Below are 275 nucleotides of genomic sequence, written 5' to 3' on the forward strand. Positions count from 1 at the left end.
TCTAAACTGGCAGTCAGACATCCCTCTTGCAATCCAGGACCACTGGCTCCTAACCGTTCACCTGCCTGCCTGCCTGATCACCCCTAACCGCCTCTGCCTGCTGACCTGATCACTCCCTAACTGCTCCCCTGCCAGCCTGATCGCCCCTAACTGCCCTCCCCTGCCAGCCTGATCACCCCTAACTGCCCTCCCCTGCCAGCCTGATTGCCCCCTAACCACCTCTGCCTGCTGGCCTGATCGCCCCCTAACTGCCCTCCCCTGCCAGCCTGATCACC

Source organism: Myotis lucifugus, unplaced genomic scaffold, assembly GCF_000147115.1.
Source record: "Myotis lucifugus unplaced genomic scaffold, Myoluc2.0 scaffold_186, whole genome shotgun sequence".
In the NCBI taxonomy this organism is placed as follows: Eukaryota; Metazoa; Chordata; class Mammalia; order Chiroptera; family Vespertilionidae; genus Myotis; species Myotis lucifugus.